Genomic DNA, 25,062 nt, shown 5'->3' on the forward strand with positions numbered 1-25,062 from the left:
AAAGATACATGCACCCCATTCATTGCAGCACTATTTACAATAGCCAAGACACGGAAATAACCTAAAATGTCCATTGACAGAGGAACGGATAAAGAAGATGTGGTGCATATATACAATGGAATATTACCATAAAAAATATTGAATTAATGCCATTTGGAGTAACATGGATGGACCGAGAGATTACCATACTAAATGAAGTAAAGTCAGACAGAGAAGACAAATATGACACTGCTTATATGAAGAATCTTAAAAAATTATACAAATTAAGTTATTTACAAAGCAGAAACAGACTCACAGACTTTGAAAACTTATGGTTACCAAAGGGGAAAGGTGAGGGGAGGGATAAATTAGGAGTTTGGGATTAACATATACACAGTACTATATATAAAATACATAATCAATAAGGACCTATTGTATAGCACAGGGAACTACTCAATAACCTGTAATAACCTACATGGGAAAAGAATCTGAAAAAGAATAGATATATGCACATGTATAACAATCACTTTGCTGTACCCCTAAAACTAACACAACATTGTAAATCCACTATACTCTAATAGAAAATAAAAATTTAATTTAAAAATTCAATATCATTTTATCATCCTTCTCATCATGATTATTACCTTTCTTATCAGGACAAAATTACAAATTTTATGAGAGGAAAGCATCTTTAAACAATCAGTTGGGTTTATATGACTTTTACAATTAAAATTTTGACATAAAGCTTTATAAATCCATTTAGAACCTGAAGGAACTTGTCAAAATTTAAGTGCTGAATATATAATAAAAGTCAGGTTATGAATTTTCATCAGCAATATTGAATACATAGTTTTCTTATTATTGAAATTGTTTTAAATTCAAATTTAATAAAAATGCAGCATTCTTAAATTCTAAAATTTAAGATGTTTTGACACATAAATAATGTCAACTATAGCAAATCAATCCTTTACCCTTGAAACTTAGAGGTTTACTTTTATATTTAACTTAAGATGAACTCTAGCAAATTTCTAAACCATGATGTACCTAAGGTTCTCCTTCTGCAACATCATTATGTGTAGGACTTGAGGTTTCCACTTCATTATATTACATTAAATGCAGATAATTACTGTGTTTCTTTCCATTCAGGTTGAAACCATCTGAGAGGATCCTTAGGTCAATGCATATTGACCTAAGGAGCATCCTGATATGTGGAGAGTAAACTCCAACCTTTTTTGACAAAACTGTCTTTAAGAAACTGCAAGTTACTTCTTAGCTGGAGTTTTCCAATTTCCTTAAACTCTTTTCCTATAATTGCTATAAGGTGATATTAATATTTCCTATATGGGAATTCACTTAGTTATATTTGATTAATAATATATTATTTGATATTCCTCATTTCCAACTGAAGTAATCTCATGTCTTAAATATCTAATCTCTCAAATTTCTCCTTATGCAAAAGTTGAAGTCCTCTAAAGTGGGTTGAAAATCAAAAAAGATCGCATTAGTTGATCCATAAATATTTGGTTGCTTATAAAAATTACTGAATATTAGTAACTAATAGATTAACAAATATATCCTAACAATCATTGCAGGACACCAAGATCCATGTTATGTCTCACAACATTCAGGTTTAATGAACATGAATATCACCAAGCTTTCTTCTTGAACTATTCCAGTGATGATTCATATTACTAAAGTTTCTTGCTTCCCCAGTATACATAGCTGTCTTAGTATGTTCAGGCTGCTATGATAGAATACCATAGACTGGGTGGTTTATAAATGATAGACATTTGTTCCTTACAGTTCTGGAGGCTGAAAAGTGTAAGATCAAGGGGCTGGCAGATTCAGTATCTGGTGAGGGTCCACTTCCTGGTTGATATATGGTCATCTTCTTGCTGTGTCCTTAGTTGTTGGAAGGAGAGAGGGTGCTCCCTCCCTGGGGTCTATTTTATAAGAGCACTAATCCCATTCAGAGCCCTGTCCTTATGACCTAATCATTTTCCAAAGGCTCCACCTTCAAATACCATCACATTGGGGAATAGGTCTCAACATATGAAATTTGGGGTACACAAATTTTAGTCTATGGCAATAGCCATCCCTTTTACGGAGCACTGTCACTCCCTAGCATTTGTCACCATTGACATAGTTTATATTTTCCTATGTATTTATTTATGCTGTGTTTTCATCCACTGGGATGTGATCTCTGTAAGGGAAAGAGTTTTGATTTATTTTGTACACTGTATGTCTTGAGAGATCCTAAACAGCACCTGCCGCATAGTAGACATTTAGTAAATACTGGCTGAATAAAACCCCCAAATTTTACTATTGATAAACCAAATGTGTTTTTCTTTTTGTTTTTAACCAGCAAAAAATGTGTTGTATACACACTCTGTACACGTGTATGTGTGCTTGTGTGTGTGGTTTCAATGCTGAACATTGGAGTTGGATTTTGGTTAATACACCCAATATCATCAAATTGTAAATATATGGAGATTTCATATTCATTGAAATTGTTTTAAGTTCAGGTTTACTAAAGAAGGTACTTTTTTCCAGAGGTGAAACCATTGCTATTGTTTTTTTTTAATCAAAAACAGCATTACAAACATATTTTCAATAATTAAGATACAAGGTTCTGAGATTCTAAAATCTCGTGTGTGCATGCGTGTATGTGTATATATGTGTGTGTATGTATGTATATACATATTTATTTATATATATCCTCAATATATGTACATATAAAATTCACACGTTTACTTGTCACTATTTAACTATTTCCTTTCAAAATTTCAGCTCTTTGTCTTACCTGATTCTTTTCTTTTTCTTTTGAACAAAAAGAGAAAAGTAATATTTTTACCATTTAAGCATTCATTTGGAGAATCATTATCACTAGAATCTGATTTTTTTGTCTCATGTTTTCTAGAGTTCAAACATAGGGTTATGAAATTTCCAATTTTTCTTATTATATCACCTGACTCTCCAGTAATTCATAAGTGACCCTGAATTTAGCTAGTAATGTAGCTACTATAAATATGTTATTTTGGTCTACTATGCACCTTCTTGCAGTTGCTTAAAGCACATTTTCTCCTTAAAATGTCCCATGTTTTAGATTGTGATTCTTTTTTTATATATTAAAATATGAACTAGAGTCTGGTAAGTAAAGAAAAGTCTTTATAATCATAGAACCACCTAAAAACTCAAAGAACTCAAAAACTACTCTCTCAAAACAACAAACTCCAAAAGGGACAGCTAGCAATATAGAAATCATTTAGACAATGACCACTCTACTCTACAGAAAAAGTGCTGTCCAACCTCCACCATTGACAGCTGCCCAGACTTCCAAGGGCATAAGGTTGTAGTGAGGAGACCTGATCCCACACTGACCCCTGCTGATGTAGTATCTAACAAGGCACAATGTGGAACAGGGGCTTTCATCACTGCCCAGCAGTACTGAGCCATAACCCACTGGCCCTTGTCAGTGACCTCAAAGGGAGTCTGAATTTCTACCTCTACGTGGAGGTAAAATAGCTTCCTTCCCCTCTATGTGGAGAAACTTTCAGAAGAGATATGGTGGAGTCAGTACTCTGCCTTATCATATGACCATGGAGGCTATGACCATGGAGGCCAAGAAGGAGTTGCCCTCCCAGCCAATGCAGTACAAATGGATGTCGTATTGGGTAGCCTTGATTCCCACCCTTCCCCTGAGAAACCAGAAGAATCTTCCCCACTAGGTGTCAACACAGGCTGAATGGGAAAGCTGGACTTAATTCTACTTGGTAGCAAATAATTGGTGTCTATTCCTTTCCCCTGCTGCAAAAATCAGGAAAATCTGAAGTTGAATGGAAAAAAAAAATCAACAGATGCCAACATTGAATGCTACAGGTATTAGAATTATCTGATGAGGATTTTAAATCACCATCATAAAATGCTGCAACAAGCAATTACAAGGACATTTGAAACAAATGGGAAGATAAAAAGTCTCAGCAAAGACTTTAAAAGAACCAAATAGATATTTTAAGACTTTTTTTTAAAGCACTATCAGGTTCACAGCAAAATTGAGAGGAAGATCCTGAATTTCCCATATACCCCTGCCCACACCCATGGATAGCCTCCTTCATTATCAACATCCCCTGCCAGAATGGTACATTTGTTATAATTGATAAACCTAACTGACACATCATAATCATCCAAAGTTTACATTAGGGTTCACTCTTGGTGTTGTACATTCTATGGGTTTGGACAAATCTATAATGACATGAATCCACCATTACAGTATCATACATGGTATTTTCAATGCCCAAAAAATCCTCTGCACTACACCCTAATCATCCCCACCCTATTGATATTTTACTGTCTCCATAATTTTGCCTTTTCTGGAATGTCATATAGTTGGAATCACATAGTATGTAGTCTTTACAGATTGGTTTCTTTCACGGAGCAACATGCATTTAGGTTCCCTCCCTGTCTTTTCATGGCTTGATAGTTCATTTATTTTTAGCACTGAATAATATTCCATTGTCTGGAAGTACTACAGTTTATTTATCTCCTCACCTACTGAAGAATATCTTCATTGCTTCCAAGTTTGGCCAATTATATATAAATCTTCTATACATCCATGTGCAGGTTTTATGTTGACGTAAGTTTTCAACTCTTTTGATAAATACCAAGAAGCATGATTGCTGGACCACATGATAAGAGTATGTTTAGATTTAAGATTAAGAACAGCCAAATTGCCTTCCAAAGTGGCTGTACCTTCGTCATTTCCACCAGCAATGAATGAGAGTTCCTGTTACTCCATATCCTTGCCACATCCTTGCTAGAATTTGATGTCAGTGTTCTGGATTTTGGCCATTCTGATAAGTATAGCTGTATCTTATTGTTGTTTTAATTTGCATTTCTCTGATGACTTATGATGCTGAACATCTTTTCATATGTTTATTTGCCATCTGTATATCTTCTTTGGTGAAATGTCTTTTCAGGTTCTTGGCCATTTATTAATCACTTTGTTTATTTTCTTATTGTTGAATTTTAAGAGTTCTTTGTATATTTTCATAAAAGTCCTTTATCAGATGTGTCTTTTGCAAATATTTTCTCCCAGTCTGTGGCTTATCTTCTCATTCTTTTGTTAGAATCTTCTGCAGAGGAAAAGTTTTTCATATAAATGAAGTTCAGCTTATCAACTGTTTCTTTCATGGATTGTGCCTTTGATGTTGTATCTAAAAATTCATCACTATGCCCAAGGTCATCCAGTTTCTTTAATAGACATAGGCCTATTCAGATTGTCTCTTTCTTCTTATGTGAGTTTTGGGAGCTTTTGACTTTCAAGGAATTGGTCCATTTCACCTAGGTTCTTAAATTTGTGGACACAGAGTTGTTCATAATATTCCTTTATATGCCCATAGGATCTGTAGTGATGGACCCCTTTCATTTCTTATATTAATAATTTGTGACCTTTCTGTCTTTTTCTTAGTTAGGCTGGCTAAGGCTTATCAATTTTATTGATCTTTCTTTTTTTTTTAAACAGCTTTTAGCTTCATGGATTTTCTCTATTTTGTTCCTGATTTCAATTTCATTTCTAATTATTTTTATTTATATTCATTTCTGTTCTAATTCTTTTTATTTATTTTCATCTGATTACTTGGGATTAAGTTTGCTTCTTTTTCTAGTTCTCTGTGGTGGAAACTTTGATTATTGATTTTAGATCTTTCCTCTTTTCTTATATATATTCAATGCTATATACTGCTTTTGATGCAGCTCTCAAATTTTGATATAAGCTGTGTTTTCATTTTTATTTAGTTCAAGTACTATATTTCTTAACTTTTCGAGATTTCTTTTTTGACCTATGGGTTATTTACAAGTGTGTTGTTTAATTTCCACACATCCTTCAAGAAGATGGCGCATAAGTCCTCACACTTTAAGTGAGCTGCACATAGTCACTTCCCTCCAAAGAGTACAGTATGGAAAAAAGCAAAACAAGAATAACTTACAGTGGAGAATCCTGAAAAACGCTACCTCAGCCAAATAAGCAAGGTTAATACCAACAGCAGTAAGTCATGCTGTTATTATGCACCCTTGCCATGATGTAACAATACCATTTTACCAGTGCTCTTCCTTTAAAAAAAACCCATAATCAGAGTCTAATCTTGAGAATATTAGACAAATCCCAATTAAAGGACATTCTACAAATTAACTGAACAGTATGCTGCAAAACTGTCAAGGTCACTGAAAACAAGGGAAGTCTAAGAAACTGTTATATTAAGAGGAACCTAATGAGTCACGAGGAGTAAATGTAATGTTCTCTGGATGGGATTCTGGAACAGAAAAAGGACATTAGATAAAAAGCAGAGAAATCTGGATAAATTATGAACTTTTGTTAATAACGTTTCAATATTTGTTTATTAATTGTGAGAAATATACCATAGTAACATAAAAAGTTAGTAAAGGAGAAACTGGGTATGGGGCATATGGGGCATGTGGAGCGTATGTTACTGCCTTAACAACTTTTATCTAAATCTAAAGCTAATCTAGAATAAACCTTTTATTAAAAATAAAAATAAAACTCATGTCTCCAAGGAATCCAGGGCTCATAAGTACAAGATGTTAGGGACAGAAATAGATAATTATAAGGGTGGAATACTTGTATGCACACTTCAATAGGAGCAGGGGCATATAAGGAAATAATACAGGTGTTTTGGACAAAATTACAGAAAAGTCCAACACATAGGCACTCTTATAGCTTTAAGGAAGAAAATTGCAGACTCTTATCTGCAGAGTTTCACCTACAGGGAGAGAGAATAGACCACATGTGATCATTTTAACAGTGTAAAAGAAATTACTGTCTGACTGGCTCATACCTTGCTGAGGACTCTCTAAGAGGTAAACATGCTGAATTGTGATCAGTCCTGAGTTGTGATCAATCATGAAATGCTTGCTGAAAAGTACTTATCACTTTAGAGAACTAGTTACCCATTAGGCCTGGAGGTAACTATATATGACCAGGGCATCTGGAAAACTGTATACAGAACATTATCCAGATCGATATACTTTAGTATGATGCTTATCTGAGGAGTCAAATAACTTGGTAAAGTAAATAAAAGAAAGCAAGTGAGATCTAAACACCAAGGTTATGCCCGAAAGTTGGGTCAGATTTTCTTTGGTTGTACTGCTGCCTACTTCCATGACTCCTGCCATTAAAGTAGAAATTAGAAATATGATGACAGCAGAGTGATTCTAAGTTTATCATGATAAACTAAATATTAATATGAATAAACTAAGATTTGATAACCTCCCCAAATGTAAATATTATAAGATCTGATGTTCACCATGAATTATGAGCAAAAACACCTGAAAAAAAAAAAAACTCTGAAGAAAATAGTCACCTTTTTCTCAAATATTTTAGCTAAGACAATTCTATTTAACCCTCAAATTTCAAAATATCCAAGTATCTAAGGGCATCCATTTGAATTCACCTTATTATTCCTAGGAGACATAAGGATATTACAAAATTAAATTTTGCAGTTTGAATATACGTTTGAGGTATTTTGATTAGGATGTCAACTTTAAATTACTTTGAATACATGTTTTTATTCAAATTAAGCTCATGCCTGAAAATATACATATATATGCAAATGAATATGAAATGAAGTGACTTTGAGTTCATTTTAGCCTTGCTATAAACAATGACACCTACAAAACTGTACACTAGAAAAGTATACTAGATAATGTGTATTATGATCAGCCATATTAGTATAGAAATTATTAACAGTTAATAACATATTTAGAATACTGCAGTATTCATTTTTAACTGGTTATGTTCAAAATCTAAAATACTGTGGACCAAACTGTCTATCACTATAATCTCTAATCCAGTTTGTCTGCTTATCTCCTGCTGATACATACAGCATAATTCAATTCATTGTACAATACATTTGGATTTCCGTTGCAATGACCACTGTCATTATAACAACATGCTGTTATCCTTTCTTGTTGCAAAAGTGTACTCATTCAATTTTGAAGAAAGCAAACCTTCCCTTCAACTCACATGAATATTTCTTGTCTCTAAATAATACTTTTCTCCTTTTTATTTTGATAACTTTCTAAATTGCTTTTTGTTTTTCTTCCATAAGTGAGATGACAATGGCATTTGAAGGGAAGGGGAAAAAAAATACAGAAATGATTACCATTGATTATCTTCCTCCTCTTTGCTTCCTTACTTGCTGACTGACTGTGCTTGGATGAGCTGAACAGTTTGTTAGCATATGCTGGATAATTACGGTGCTGCAAATTTGCAGCTACAGTGATCCAGACACTGCTTTCTTGATCTTTCTGTCCTCAAGCAGGAGATGACATGAATAACAAAAGTTATTCTTATTTTTAGTGTAAAAATGACTGAATTCTGCTTTTAATTTATGAAAAACCAAGTAAAAATAAGGACAAATATGTGAGTGAATTTAACTTAGGGTGACTTGGAACATAGAGAGATGACACACCTCTGTAGATGTAGAAAGTCCCAGCTAGCAAGGCAGAGTATCAAATAGCATTATACATATTTATGCAGAGGAATGGTTTGTGTCATGAAGTTTGGTGGCATAGGACATGGGAATTAGTCAAAAGACTTTAGACCTAAACTGTCTAGGAAGCAAATTAGGAGCATGCCTTAGGACAGTGTATCACAAATTTGCCTACTGTGAGAATCAAAAGAGGCATTGTGAAAAACAGATTTCTGGACTCAACCAAGATCAGTAGCTCCAGATGAGGGAACCTCTGAAAATCTGTATTTAACACATATCGTGGATGATTCTGCAGATTAAGTAAAGGAACTATCCTAAAAGAACTAGAACACCAACTATTCATTCTCAATTTATTCAACAAATATTTCTTGAGAAATAAATATACATTTTCAAGGTAAGTTCTATGGTGTATTTTGATGATGCTTTTTGTAAACAGAGAAACTGATTTGCAGCAACCTAATTTTTAAAATTGATGTTCAATTTGTTGATTCAATATATGAAAAACAGATTGAACATTTAAATTCAATCAACAAATCTTATTAATATCTCTAGCAATTTAGCACAATTTATTTATCATTGTTAAAAAGGCTTTTATACTATTGTGACTTACATGTTTACATGCTATCAGCATTTATAGTTTTAATAATTTATATTCTTTTTAAGTCCTTAAATTGTCTGAATAACCAAATGAACTCTCTCAAGCACTTAAGTAATTCATAGATTCTTTTTAAAAATTTGATTAATTTATTTATTTTTATACAGCACGTTCTTATTAGTTATCTATTTTATACCTATTAATGTATATTTGTCAATCCCAATCTCCCTATTCATCCCAACACCACCCCACCCCCACTTTCCCCCCTTGGTGTTCATACATTTGTTCTCAACATCTGTGTCTCTATTTCTGCCTTGCAAACAGATTCATCTGTACCATTTTTCTAGATTCCACATATATGCATTAATATATGATATTTTTCTCTTTCTGACTTACTTCACTCTGTATGACAGTCTCTAGGTCCATCCATGTCTCTACAAATGACCCAATTTCATTCCTTTTTATGGCTTAGTAATATTCCATTGTATATATGTACTACATCTTCTTTATCCATTCGTCTGTGGATGGGCATTTAGGTTGCTTCCATGACCTGGCTATTGTAAATAGTGCTGCAATGAACACTGGGGTGCACGTGTCTTTTTGAATTATGGGTTTCTCTGGGTATATGCCCAAATTCATAGATGCTAATGAATCAAGCTTAAATATAGTGAATTGTAATTGTTTTTGTGAATTTAAAGTAAAATTACTTAAACTCAAAGACTAAGGCAATTACTTATTTACATATTTTAAAATGGAATAAAAATTTTCCCTGATAAATTGAACAATTGAGTCCAAAAATAATAAATATACAAAATGTAATGATAAACTTTAAATATGAATGCCAAGGGTTTATGCATTTATTTCATCTATTTAATTCTAAACTTTCCTTAGTCATTAGCAAATAATTACACAATCCCAACACTTGATAACATCTCAAAAAACCTGTTGTTATACTTTCCCCCGGCTGAGTTGCATGTCAACCAGAGATCTGGGCTGGAAAGGTGAATTTGGGTAGAGATTGCTTGAGGCTGTCTTATAGTCACTAAAATGGAGATTTTATTTAACAAAGGTTTTGGTCTCTTAACCCACATCCATAAATTAAAGTTAACTATTACTTGATTGTTAGAGCTCATTCATGTTTGTAAACTCAACCCATCCCAGACAAATTGACTTTGATTTAATGAATCAAATTTAATCAAATTTCTTTGATTTAATGAATCTACCTACTAATTGATTCTGAATTACTTTATTATTGGCATATGGTGGCATATGACTCATAGCTATTTCAATGATAATAATTAAACTCTGTATATCTCATTTGTATATAGTGCCACAGCTTTTACTGTCTTTATATGTCCAGGCTCTTTTCTTGGCTCTGGTAATAAAGAAGTAGAAAAGACACGCAAAATTCTTGCCATTATGCATCTTACATTGTAGTAGGGGAGAAACGTAGTAAGAAGTTAAAACACAGACACACACATATCCACACATACACACATATATACACACACAGTCAAAACACATACATTTAATAATTTTCCAATAGTGGCATAAACTATGAAGAAAATAATGTAGAGTCAAGTAAAGGGATGAAGGTGACAGGTTGGCAAGTGGAGGAAAGAGATATTTTAAATAAAAATGATAGGGAAAGCCATTCAGGTGATATATGCTGGGATCTCAATAATATGAAGAGTCAGTAATAAGAAAATAAGGAGGAAAGTGTTCTAAATAGAGAAAATATCAGCACGAAGAAAAGGCTCAGGCAAGGGGATGGTGGGAGAGAAGAAGACCTTCGTCCCTGCATAACTGAAATTTTGTAACTTTTGACCAATACCTCCCCCATTTTTCCCACCTCTCAGGCTCTGGCATCCATCAGTCTTCTGTCTGCATTTATGAGTTTGACTTTTTCAGATTCCCCATATAAGTGAGATGGTGCAGTATTTGTTTTTTGTGCCTGGCTTATTTCACTTAGCATAGTGTCCTCCAGTTTCATCCATGTTGTCACAAATGACAGGATCTCTTTCTTTTTTAAGGCTGAATAATATTGCCTTAAAAATATGTATCATACTTACTTTATCATTCAGCTCTCAACAGACACTTGGGCTGTTTTTATATCTTGGCTACTGTGAATAATACTGCTGTGAACATGGAAGCATAGATCTCCGTTAGAAATACTAATTTCACTTCCTTTGGATATATACCCAGAAGTGGAATTTCTGGATCATATGGTAGTTCTATTTTTAATTTTTTGAGGAACCTCCATACTGTTTTCCACAGTGAGTGTACAAGTTGACATTTCCACCAATAATGTACAGGGGTTCCCTTTTCTCCACATCCTCACCAACACTTGCTATCTTTTGTCTTTTTGATAGTAGCCATTCTAACAGATGTGAGGTGATACCTCATTGTGATTTTGAGTTGCATTTCCTTGATAATTTGTGATGTTGAGCATCTTTTCATAGACTCTTTGGCCATTTGCATGTCTTCTCTGGAAAAAATGTCTATCTCTTTGTCCATTTTTTAATCAAGTATTTATTCTTTTTTTGTTGAGCTGTCTGAATTCCTTATGTATTTTGGATATTAACCCCTTATATGATTTGCAAATATTTTCTCCTATTTTATAAGTTACCTTTCATACTATTGATTGTTTCCTTTGCTGTGTGGGAGCTTTTTAGTTTGATATATACCATTTGTCTATTTTTTCTTTAGTGCCTTTACTTTTAAAGTCATACCCAAAAAGTAATTGCTTATTCCAATGTCAAAAAGCTTTATCCCTATGTTTTATTCTAGGAATTTTAGTTTCAGATCTTATACATAGGTCTTTAATCCATTTTGAGGTGATTTTTTTATACTAGGAGAATAAATATTGTGTTCTCACCACACACACAAGGTGGTAACTATGTAAGGTGATAGATATGTTCATTAGCTTGATTGTGGTAATTCTTGCACTGTATACATATATGAAAACATCAAATTGTACACTTTAAATATATACAATTTCTATTTGTCAGTTACACATCAATAAATCTGGAAAATAAAATAAAAATTGTAGTTCATATTGGAAATTAAGAAAAAGGTCAAATCAATGATTTATGCATCCTTCTTGACAAGTCAGAAAAGAAAATGTGTATTAAGAGCAAAAGGAAAAATTTAAAGCAAAAGAAATAATAAAAATTAGAATAGAAAGCAACTACATAATAGAAGAATGGTGTAAAATAGGGAGACAGAAGGTAAATCTCAACAACATTAGAAATTATAAAAAAAGACACCACTATAAATCTTTCAGAAATTAAAAAGACTCAAGATCTCGGAATCACTTTATGACAATAATTTAAAAATTGAGGTGAAATAGATGGATTCTTAGAAAAATAGACTTACCAAAATTAAATCCAAAATAATAGATAATAAAATCAGATTAATCATGTATCTAATCAAGAAATAATTTGCATAATTATTTTTAAAATTTCTCATTAAGAAATCTGTCTCGGTTGGCTCCATTAGTGCATTGTTCTCAACATTAAAGAAGAAAGATCATCAATGTTATTAATATTTCTTCATAAATTACAATGGTATAAAAAAGATTTTCCCGTTCAATTCATGAAGCCAGAATAATATTCAGAAAAAAATAATACGGCCAATCTTTCTAATGAACATAGACTAAAAAAATTTTTTTAGCAAATTGAATACATCAAGTTTAGCATAATCAACAAGGATTGAATTTGATTTATTTTAGGAATCAAGAGTAGGTAAAAATTAGAAATTCTATCCTAGCCTACTATATTTAAAGAACACAGGATAAAAGCATGATTATTTAAACAGATGCCAAAAAATGCATTAGTGAAAATCTAACAAGCACTGGGATAAAAACATAGTAAAATGGGAACAATTTCCTTTCTTGATAAAGATCATTAACAAAAAAATTACAGCTAACATCATACTTTATGGTATATTACCTAAAAACGGGTTTGAAGAATATCTAAGAGCTTCAACCATAAAACTAGGAGATCAGTTAGATCAGTTACATCAGTGCCTCCCCCTTATCTTATGTTTGGGTTCATGGGGAGAAGGGTCACATTCCTTAAAACTAACACATAGGAGAGAAAAGAACTTAGTCCTTGTTCACAATGGATTGGAGAAATAGATTCGCAACAGTTGCAAATTGTCTTCTTGCACATTATAGCCTCCCTTGGGGGAAGCTCTTAAAAACAATGGTGAGGGCTTCCCTGGTGGTGCAGTGGTTGAGAGTCCGCCTGCCGATGCAGGGGACACGGGTTCGTGCCCCGGTCCGGGAAGATCCCACATGCCGCGGAGCAGCTGGGCCCATGAGCCATGGCCGCTGAGCCTGTGCATCTGGAGCCTGTGCTCCGCCACTCCCGTTTGCGTACCGCAAAAAAAAACAGTGGTGAATAGCAACCATTCCCACACACAGAACTGTATGCCCCCTGTATTCCCAGGTTTGGCATCTGAGGATTCAACCAACCGCAGATTTGAAAATATTTTTTAAAAATTCCAGAAAGTTCCAAAAAGCAAAACTTGAAGTTGCTGCATGTTGACAAATGTTTACATAGCATTTACATTGTATTAGGTATTATAAGTAATCTAAAGTTGATTTAAAGTATATGGGAGGATTTGAATAGGCTATACATAAATACTATGTCACTTTATATACGGGACTTGAGCATCCTCAGATTTTGGTATCTGCAGGGGTCCTAGAACAAATTCCCCACAGATACTGAGTGACCACTGCATGTGGAGTGTCGAAAAACAAACTTGGTTTTGTTTTCTCAACTCAGTTGTTATTGCCTACTATGGACTGAATGTCTGTGTCCCCCCAAAATTCATATGTTGAAACCTAATGTCCAATGTAATGGTACTGGGATTTGAAGCCTTTGAGAGGTGCTTAGAACATGAGAGTGGAACCCTCATGAATGGAAGTAGTGTTCTTATAAAAGTGGCTTGAGGGCTTCCCTGGTGGCGCAGTGGTTGAGAGTCTGCCTGCCAATGCAGGGGACACGGGTTCGTGCCCCGGTCTGGGAAGATCCCACATGCCGTGGAGTGGCTGGGCCCGTTAGCCAAGGCTGCTGAGCCTGCGCTTCCAGAGCCTGTGTTCCACAACGGGAGAGGCCACAACAGAGAGGCCCGCGTACCGAAAAAAAAAAAAAAAGTGGCTTGAGAAAACTCCCTTGTCCCTTCCTTCTACCATGTGAGGTTACAGCGAAAAGACTGCCATCTAGGAAGCAGACACGAACCAAACACTGAATCTACAAGCTCCCCAATCCTGGCTTCCCAGCCTCCAGAACTTTGAGAAATAAACATCTGCTGTGTATAAGCTACTCAGTCTATTATTTTGTTATAGCAGCTGCCAGAGCAAGAAAATATACATGCCATATCCTAACCAGTGTATATACACATTATCTATAAATATTTCTACATAACCATCTATATCTGTATTAAGCTAAATATCTATAAACATTTTTATAACCCTTTATGTCTGTATTAAGACATAAAGATTTATCCAACTCTAATCCATTAACACATGGATTATATTAGCTTCCCACCCCAACTGTGAGAAACCTAGCTCACATTATCTAATACCGATTTAATTGCTTATTTCCTGTATACAAATATAGGAGTTTCAGACATTACCAAACACCCAAAACCCATGTTCCTATTGGTCTCCATCTTAGTAAATATCTCCAACATTTATTTTATTTTATTGGTCAAGAACCTTGGAGTTATCTTTTAATCCCCCCCCGCCTTCCTTCATATACCACATCTCCAACATTTACAAATTCTATTGATTACTTTCAGATCTAATCATGTTTCCTCACTTTTACCTCAATCATCTCTCATCTGGACTATTGCAATTGCCTACTAACTGCTTTCTCTGCTTCCATTCTTGCTTCTGCCTCTGGATGGTATTCTCTACACCAGAGCTACAGTACTTAAGAAGTAATAATAATGAATTACATCATGTTATACCTGTGTACAACAGTTATCTAATTACTTTTAAAATATCACTCAGGGTCTTTTCCATGGCCTAGAACTCCACATTTTTTGATTTCCTAGAAAACTCGTTTCCTTTTATTCTCACTGTTTTAGCTTTTCTGGCCTTTTTTTCTTCAAATGTTTTAAGCATGCTCTCAAATTAGACAGCATTATTAGTGGTACGCTTCCACCCAATATGCTCCTCAATCCTTCAATCCTTTCTGGTCTCTATTTAATGAAGACTCTTTGGAGAGATCTTCTTTGGTCACCTATCCAAAATACCCCTTCCTCCCTCAATCTTTACCTCTTACTCTTAATTTTACGCATAAGAAGCTTAACTTTGCTTCACCTAATTTGTTACTGTGTCATATAATAGTATAAATTTACTTGTTTATAAATTTATTTGTTTATTATGTCTTCTTCACTAAAGTATCAGCTTTCCATGGCAAAGCTTTATATCTTTTCACTGTTTTATCTCTATTTCCAATATTGTTCTTAAACTCACAGTAGACACTAGGTAAATGTTTTGAGAAATTAATAAATTTTTAAAAAATCATGTTTATGTTAAGGTTTGTCATAAAGTTATGTACCTAGTATTCCTTACACTGACCTTGATTAGTGATAAGACCTGTCCCAGTGTTTCACATAAGGACTTTTGATGAGTATAGTTGGTAGGATCAGAGAATCAGAAGGAAATTACATAGAGGGCTTGTAAAACAATTGAAATTTGTGAAGTTTCTATTATCCATCATAAGAAGCACATATTTCTATGATTTTTAAAATTATTAACATTCTAAAAAATTAAAGTGATATAACAGTATGCATGTATCTCTTTGATACCTATTGCTATTTATTTTATTTGCTAGTGATCTTTCTTTCACCCCTCCAAACCTCTATGATAAGTTTGTTGAGAACAGTTAGCTATTATTACTTTGTGAATTCATAAAGTCTAACACAAAGTCATGTAAGTTTAGTTGTTAAATGTCTATCATTACAATGAGTAGTCTCTAAAACAAAATACCAAGGTTAATAATTCTTTGTGTCTTGTTAAAATAAACGAATGTGATTTGTTTTACTTTTTCTTCAAACAAACAAAAAGCTCTTTTTTAGCTTGAGATGCTTTCATTGCTTTCTCTTTCTTGTGAAATGTATTATTCTTGGAATTTAACTTATATTTAACAGAGGGCTTCCTCTGCTCTTTATACAGCTGAGGCTGCATTAATTTGTTTTAGACCATCTCCATAGTATTGGTACTTAAGCTCTTTCTCCTGGTGAAAGTGACTTGTTGTAGCCAGTATTCCTTGCTTTTTTTTTTTAACTATTGGTTTCTCAGAGTAATTTGGACTTAAGAGTATACAGGGCGTTGTTTTTCTAAATCATATCTTAATTGGAAGACAGCTTCTAAAAAATGCAGATGAACTATTTCATACTGTAACTGAAGGATTAACACAGGAGCATTGATAATCCACCTGACTTGCTGGCTGTTCGTCAAATGCACTACTGAGATAGATCCTTTCTGGCAAGCTCCATTTGAGGGGTCTCCTCAAAGTCATCCTTTTTCCACTTCATTGGATTTGCCTCCTCCAGGGTCACTGTCAGACTGTGCAACGGGCATTCTTCTGGCTTCAGATTTTTGTTATATCATGAGCCCAGCTCCACACACTTCTCTGTTACTTCTAAACTTATGACCTGCCATGGCTGAGCTCATTAACTCTCTCAGTTGTAGATTTAAGCTACCTCTATGCAACCCAGATCTCAAACATACAAAGACCACTTTCTGATTTCTGCGTAGCCTCTCCAATTAACTTCTAATTCCATCACTCATCATTTTCTTAGAGAGAGGGGAGTGGAGGTACCTTTCAAGTCCCACAGTGAAATCAGTATATCACTTTATAAGGGAAGCATTAAAAAGGAGGGGAGAAAAATACATTTCTACACATTCCAAGAAACTCATAAAAGCCACATAACAGATTTACTTTTCTGTGGTGGGGTTAAAAACACAATATTTATCATAAAGGTAAATTACATTACATTACACATGTTACTGGATAAGGGAAAATAATTGCATTCTGCAATGATATTATGAAACGTGAACTTTTGTTTTTAAAATATGTATATTATATTGATTATAGTATATTGATTATAATATATTATATTATAAAAATATATTGATTATAATCAATTATATGGTTTTTTTGTGTGTGGGTGGGGGGACAACATACACTTTATTTAGATGAAAACCAATTTGTAAACTTCTTTTATGGATTGTGCTTCTGATGTCATATGTAAGAAATTGATGCCTACTACTAGATTACAAAGGTTTTCTTCTAGAAGTTTTACAGTTTAGGTTTTACTTTTAGTATTATAAATCATTTTGAGTTTATTTTTGTATATGATGTGAAGTATAGATCAAAGATTTTTTTTTTGTATATGGATATTCAGTGGCCCCAGACCACTGAACAGTCCTTTCTCTAATGTTTTTTCTTGAACAACTGACACACATGTTTATATATATGACATTTTATATATCTACACACATACATATATAAAACATATTGATAAATTATATATGTAAATTGTATATTTTATATAGTTGTATTTACAGTTATATATAGTTTCATTTAAGAATCAACAAACTTAGTATGTTCACTTAATCAAATCTCTACTCCATTACATGAAAAGTAAGACAGAAAATATTTGTATATGTGTGTGTATGCTGTATTCATTTAGCACTACTGTGAACAAAGGAATATTTTTACATAGTCATCTTAGTCAATGTTTACAAAAATCTCATGGAGTAGACATTATTAAGGAAGTTTTAATGAAAAACCTGCTAATCAGAGATTGCAAATTAGGTGTTCAGCATCATAGATCTTTTAAGTGGCAGAAGTAGAAAGCAAACCCAGATGTCCAATACTCTTTCTAGCATAGCCCATGATGAAGGATTAAATCACTGTATCAATTAAAACTGACAATCACAACAAAACAGTACTTTGGCTTATAGCTTTTTAAGATTGTCCAAATGAACCAACCCAATATTTCCAATTTTATTACTTTTGTTCTTCAAAACATTGTAACTTGTTTAAGCTATAGTTACATAAGGAAAGGAAAGAAGGAGAGGAAATATATTGCAAATTTCAATCAGAAAGTCTGCAAGTCCAAATTGTTAAAAGCCAAACAAAATCCACCTCCTAGGATTTCCACTAGGAAATTTTCCTTTTAAATGTCATTCTTCTTAAATTTTAAGTACATGAGGCCTGATATAACAACTCATTTAAGTTAGTGTTACTGAATTTCTATACAATTTTGATTTTCCCACAACATGAATGTCTTCCCGAATGATCCCATAGAAGCAACATGACTGATAACATATATCTTGGAGAAAGCACCCAATCATTGATCAATGGCAGTGGTTTTTTGCATACAGAGCCCGTCAGCACTTTACCTTATTCCCAAAGCAGAGGTCATCTGGCAAAGTTCAGAGTCAAGAGAGATGCTCAGCTCTGAGAAGCACATCTGCCCCAGACACTGAATTCCACTTAAATCCCAGGTCACTCAATGTACTCATGCATGAAGGATGTGTATCACATAAAGGTTTAGCAGTCAATGCAATTATCTCTCAATATGTGTCTCTCCTAGTTTTGTTACACAAAGGAGGGTTCTTACAAGGACGTTGTAGTAATAATTTCAATAAACCTCATGATGATTCACTTTCAACTTCTTGAGTGAAAGACTCTGTATTCTAAAAGATAGGACCAACAAGACCCAAACTGTTCACTAATCTCAGGCTTATTATTATGGTAGTGTGACTCAACTCATGACATTTACATGTATTTGATCTAGTTTTTCTATAAAACACTTAAGAATATTAGATTCTAATTACTTAAAGCTTCTAATTCCAGGAGAATGCCCAGATATATTTTTTCATTCATCCACTGTTTTCTGAAGTTAATGTTAAATCCAATACTATAGGCCAGAGAATTGTACTAAGGAAATTAAACAATGAGCAAATTATGTATTCTCTCCAAGCCTAAGTTTTTCACCTGAAACTTGGAATTACAACAGTATGACCTCAAATGGATGTTGTAAATATTCTAGAATAGTGGTGTGAGCAAATTGATGGATACTCTTTCCAGCAAAACAATCATTTATCTGGTAAAAATCATTAAAAAAAAAAAAAACTGGAAATTTTCCTAAGGACATACAGCAAATGGACATTTATTCAAGAAAACTGACTAAATTTCATTAAGAATGGCAACAGTCTACATCATTTGAGTCATGACCTTCTCCCACAGCATGCCCTCCCCAACTAAATGACAGACATTCTATTCTCGGTGCTCTTCTCCAGGCAGATTTGACCATGAAGACAGGAATCCCTCTCCCGCCAGCTCCTAGTCTAGGGCTACATCTTGTATCATAGGAGGGGTAGGCCACCAGTGTCTTTTGTCTTCCCCAGTCCTGTGTTGTAGAAGTGCTATTATGGGCAGGCATAACTGAAAACACTGGGGCCCTCTTCCCCGACCTAGCTCCTATTGCTAGGATAAGGGATCCAAGAACACTGGGGCCCCGATCACACCCAAAACAGCTTGCTGGTAGAATGGAGGATCCATGCCAGGAGGAGCAAGCCAAGAAGACCAGAGATTATCCTATGTTGCTTCCCCTGAGCCCACCACCTCAGTGCCCATTCTTAGAGCAGTGGTGTCACTCAAGGAAAAGCGGGCCACTACCCTCCCCTACTAACAGATTCAATGGAGTAGAGTAGAAGTTCTGCTCAGGGGAAGAGGCAGGACATAATGGATAGAAAGATCTATAACTTTGTTTGAGAAAACTGACTATTTGGAATAGAGCCTGAAAGAAGTCCATGCCTAATGGTGTTTAAAAAAAAAAAATTGGTGAGCAATTAAGAGGGACTGGTAGTGTTATTGTTAATGTAGAAACAAGCAAAATGGCAGACTAGCTAGAGAGAGCCAGGAAAACAGGCAGCCAAAAAGAGCCTTTCTGGTATCATACTATTCCCTGGTGGGTCTGGAAAATGGTGTTTATAATCGATACTGCACCCCTTCAGGAGCAATCAGAGTTCCCACAATAAGAAGACAGGAAAGTATTTCCCCAAGCCACTCACAGATCCAACAACAAAACACAAGGAGCTCAGTGGGCTTAGGCACTCACTAGCCTCTCACCAAATACTATGTGAACACTAAGTTACTCTGACCCAGGATAAATGCTAGGAATCCAGACTTAAAAAATAAAATCACACTAATTACTGGTGGTCTGAAAGACTGTTTACATGCCTAAGAGTTACATTTTCTTGGGCATACTTGTATGAGTGCCTGAAGAGACAATCACTGAGCTACTTGTCTCTGGCTAAACCTGGGAGAAAAAAATGTAAACTCCATGAACTGTGGAAACATTCTACAAGCTACACATACATCCAGCAGTTAAGGGTGAACACATAACTGCCTAAGGTGGCTTAAGCACAGATGTTGAAATATGGACACTGGGAAGCCAGGTTAGGATAAAAATAAGGAAATAAATTCTGAGCAAGGCCATTAGAGGTTGCATAATGTGGGGGAAAAAGACTGCAAAGAATTTGTTTAACCAAGTCATTAAATAGAGACCAGTAAACAAAAACAAAGACAAGTCCCAAGAAAAGGGGGGAGGGGTATTTCAGTATCCAAAAATGCTACAATATATTATCTAAAATGTCAAATTTTCAACAAAAAAACAGGAGATATGCAACTAAACCAAAAAAGGTGACCTGTACACAAGAAAAATTTTAAAGGCAATAGAAACTATCTTTGAGGGGTTAGTTTTTGCCCAGATGTTGGACCTGGCAGAAAAATACTTCAAAGAACTAAAATAAACCATTTTTTTAAAATTAAAGGGAGGTATAATAATAATGGCTCATAAAAAGGGACTACAAATAAAGGGACAGACCTTTTTTTTTGTTTATTTTGTTTTTTAAGGCAATTCAGGAAGTGAAAACTACAATGACCAAAATTAAAAGTTCATTAAAGGAGTTCAGCAGTATATTTGAGTTGCAGAACAGATTTGATTTAAAAGTAGATCAGTAGAGATAGTGTATTCTAAGCAAGAAAAAGTCAAAATGAACAGTTTCAGAGAAATGTGAAATACCACTAAACATATCAACATGCATGTAATGGGAATATCAGAAAGAGGGAGGAGAGAAAGGAGTAGGAAAATATTTGAAGATATATGGTTGAAAATGCCCTAAATTTGATGAAAAGCATTAATTTACACATCTAAGAAGTTCAATAAAACTCAAGAAGCATATAAACACAAAGAGATCTAAACACAAATACATCATACTCAAAATGTTGAAAGCCAAAGATAAGAGAAAAATTTGAAGGCAGCAAGAGAAAAATGACTCAACACATACAAGGGAACCATGAAAAAATTAACAAATAACTTTTTATCTGAAACAAAGGAGGCCAAGAAATCCATGGGATGACATATTCAAAATACTGAAAGAAATAAAATGATTTACCAAGAATCCTATATTCAGCAAAGCTATCTTTCAAACAAACAACTAAACATTCCTATATAAACAAGACTGAGATATTCCATTGGCATGAAATCTGCCTGCCTCACAAGAAATACTAAAGCAAATTATTCAAGCATAAAGGAAGCGACACCAGATATTAATTCAAATCCACGAGAAAAACAAATATCTCCAGTAAAAGAAATTATGTAATTATAATAGACACTATAAATGCAGATTTACTTCTCCTTATTCTTCTAATTGGTTTTAAAATACTGTATTTAACTGGTTTAAAAATACACTCTAAAATGACTATGTTCTAAAAATGTAAATATGAATATTGCCTTCTCAAAGCTGTGTATGGTAGAGAAGAAAAGCAGTGAATTGTGAAGACTTTTCTACTTTTAGAAAATTAGGAAATGGGAGGGAGCTTGAAGAAGCTCAGATCATAGAAGATGAGAAAGAATGAGGTACTGCTCTTTGCTGAACCCATGATAACAGTACTGAAGAGCATTTACTAGATATTTGGGCTTTGAGTTAAGTATAAATCCAAGGTCATTGTCCCGGAAGGATTGTGAAATACTTGGATTTTGGGTCTCATTTCCATTTGCCTTCTTCTAGTAAATTGTAATAACAATTCTCTTGGTGAAATTTTAGCCAGGTTTAACATCTAGTAATTTGAGTCCCATAGATTTCTATAGAGCAAGAAGTTTCATCTTTTTTGAAAAATAATTTGTTGCCTTTATATAATTTATGTAAAGTTCAAGAGAATCAGAAAAGTGAATCTGGGGAGAGATAGGGTTATTTATTTAGTAAGAGAAACATTCACCTGTATAAAATTATCAACAAAAATAATAATTGGGAAACTAAAGTATTCCTAGAAATAATAAAATAAACTTAGAGTTAAATTTAACTTAAAAATATTATTGATGGATTCTATGCAAGACAATATGTTATGGATATCTCACAGCAATACTCTGAGGTGAAAGCTTTGTTGGATAATCTTTTGGAGAAAGTATCAGAGGTCCCAGTTATTGTTTTTTTTTAATTGTTTATGTTTATATATATATATATATATATATATACTCTATGTTTTATATATATATATATATACTCTCTGTTTTATATATATATATACTCTATTTCAGATTCTTTTCCATTATAGGATATTAAAAATTATTGAATATAGTTCCCTGTGCTTTATATCTATATAGTAGGTCCCTGTTGTTTATCTATTTTATATACAGAGTATGTATCTGTTAATCTCAAATTCCTAATTTATCCCTCCCCCCACGTTCCCCTTTGGTAACCATAAGTTTGTTTTCTAAGTCTGTGGTCTATTTCTGTTCTGTAAATTGTGTGTGTGTGTGTGTGTGTGTGTGTGTGTGTGTGTGTGTATGTATACACACACACATACATATATATATACCACATATTCTTTATCCATTCATCTGTCAATGGACATTTAGGTTGTCTCCGTTTCTTGGTATTGTAAATAGTGCTGCTATGAACATTGTGGTGCATATATCTCTTCCAATTAGAGTTTTTGTCTTTTCTGGATATATGCCCAGGAGTGGGATTGCTGAATCATATGGTACCTCAACTTTGCTTTGTTTGCATAGGAAAGTATGGTATGCATAATAATAAATACATAAAATAAAATTTGACAAGTTATCTAAGAGTTGTCTTTAAATCTTTGATTTTCATGATTTTTTCTTTACCAATTGACGTGCACTCTCATATTTTCCTACTATATTATTGATGTTAAAAGAGAGAAATTAGATTAAAAATACTGTTACTATGTATTACAAAGCCAGAATATTATTGATTTAACAAAATCTCCCAATGATGCTACAAAATTATGACAACACTTAAAACATTTCCACAGAATTTTCTTACAAACCAGATTATGCATGATCATCACACTGTTTAATATACAGTTTCTTTGTTTGTTCACTAGAAAATTTAAAGTTAATTCATGGTTACTTTAAAATTTATTTCCCAGAGAAATCCAATACCTTCCATACATGCTGTGATGGTGCTGGAGCTCAGATGTGTGTTCTTATTTGGATGCAATGACTTTCATTTGATAAATACTCATGCTTACAGATCTGGAATAATTTATCTCTTAATTTCATTTCTTTTTGTTTTCTTTGTTTTGTTCTCATCCAAATTTTTATTATACATAATGCCAGTTGAACTCAACTGTCAGAGTCTGAGTAAAGTGAGAGACAAGAATACATTGTGTATTTTGTTTGTTAAAATTTTGGAGCAAATTGCAATAATTGAAGACTAAATTTAGGATTTATTTTAAATGCAGAGTTTTAGTTTTGTTCACCTGGCTACGTATGAAGATCACTGTGAAATGTTTCTAAGTTGGCAGCTACTCCTACCTGTAGTTCATCGCCTTATGACAAAAATGAGTTGAGTACTTTTAAAAGGTCAGTTACAACTGGAACAAAGACTAGTCTTTGGGTCCATTTAGCTGTTAATGAACATATTTGCTCTAAACAAAAGGAAAAGGAATTATCTTCAGAAAAAACGTGTTTAACACCAATATTTCAGTGATGGGACAACTATTGTTTTTAATATGCCTGTATTTATATACTACAAAGAATGTCTTTTAGACTCAATGTAATCTTCCTGCCATCTTGACTAACAGGGTCTCTTGCCTGGAGGTCATGGCTTCAATGGAGACATACTCTGAGTGGATCTATTTCATTCAAAACCTTTATATCCAAGTATTTAAAACAGTTGAGGAATACTCAAAATACTGTTTTTTTCCATCATGCTTTTGTTATTATTGTTAGTTCTTCCTTTGTTCCATCCTTTTTTTACATGGAAATGAGAAACAGGAAAGATTGTAAAGAGTTGCTAATGGCAAGGTTTCTTTTTTTGGAAAGGCATTTCAGTTCTAAATTTCTATTTTAAATATGCTATTGAGACTCTGAAATTGCAAGCAGGTATATGAAAAATTGGATATGAGTAGGCATTTGGCTGCTCAGCTCTACAGTGCACCTTCAGGTCACCCTGAGCATCATTTACATCAGAACGATTCAACTCAAGTCTGGCTTGTTTCCATCATTCTGAGCAAGAACTCAGAGATATAGCTACATGATATAAACATAGCTGTTTAAGAAGTGAAAAAATCCAGCTACATTACTTAATTCTGCAACATATTTTAAAAGGTAATTGAATATTTGACTGAACTTATAAATTTAATTTGTAGGAAGGCATGATCTTTTAAACAGAAATTTAATTAATGCTTATATCTGAATTAACTATGTAATCACTTTCACATGGTGTTAGTTTTCTTTGGATATTATTAACCCCCACATGGCCTCAAAGAAATATGTGAAACAGTGTATGGATGTTATATTTGATATTGGACAAAGAGTATATGTGGAAACATCTTTAAAAATGATTGCCTATTAAAAAATGCCAATCCTATTAATATTTTATGTATAGATTTTGCTCAACTAAGAAAAATC

Source organism: Stenella coeruleoalba (assembly GCF_951394435.1).
Source record: "Stenella coeruleoalba genome assembly, chromosome: 3".
Classification (NCBI taxonomy): Eukaryota; Metazoa; Chordata; class Mammalia; order Artiodactyla; family Delphinidae; genus Stenella; species Stenella coeruleoalba.